Below are 783 nucleotides of genomic sequence, written 5' to 3' on the forward strand. Positions count from 1 at the left end.
CCTTTCTATTCCTCTCTCGGAAACGGAGAGAAAAAAAAGCAAGAAACAACGGTAACAGGTATACAAGCCAAAAACCAAGAAAGTTATACAGGGAATACAAACAAACACAGAAGGAAGCATACGGTATAAAAGAGAGAAAGGGGCGGCGACCGAGATAAACAAAAGCCGAGGATCACGAGGAGAAGAGTGATAAAGGGACGGAGAGAGGAAGAGTCCAAAGGGAAAGCGAAAGAAGAGGCAGTGGACGGGGGTTCAGAGAGGCAAAGGAGGGAGAGGAGAAGGGGGTTCAGAGAGGCAAAGGAGGGAGAGGAGAAGGGGGTTCAGAGAGGCAAAGGAGGGAGAGGAGAAGGGGGTTCAGAGAGGCAAAGGAGGGAGAGGAGAAGGGGGTTCAGAGAGGCAAAGGAGGGAGAGGAGAAGGGGGTTCAGAGAGGCAAAGGAGGGAGAGGAGAAGGGGGTTCAGAGAGGCAAAGGAGGGAGAGGAAAAAGAGGTTCAGAGAGCAATGGAGGAAGAGGAGAGAAGGTTCAGAGAGGGGGTTCAAAGAGTCAAAAGGAGGAAAAGCAGAAAGGGGGTTCAGAGAGCCAAAAGATGGAAGCGGAGAGAGGGTTCAGAGAGGAGAAGGGTTCAAAGACGTTGGGAGAGCCAAAAAAGAGAGGCAAGGGAAGAGGGTTCGAAGAGAAATAAAAGAAAGACGAGACTGGGGTTCGAAGAGGCATAGGAATAAGAAGGGAAAGGTATAAGAAAATCCCCAAAAGAGGAAGAGGAAAAACGGAGTTGAGAGCCGA

The sequence above is a fragment of the Penaeus monodon genome, chromosome 20, assembly GCF_015228065.2.
Source record: "Penaeus monodon isolate SGIC_2016 chromosome 20, NSTDA_Pmon_1, whole genome shotgun sequence".
NCBI lineage: Eukaryota > Metazoa > Arthropoda > Malacostraca > Decapoda > Penaeidae > Penaeus > Penaeus monodon.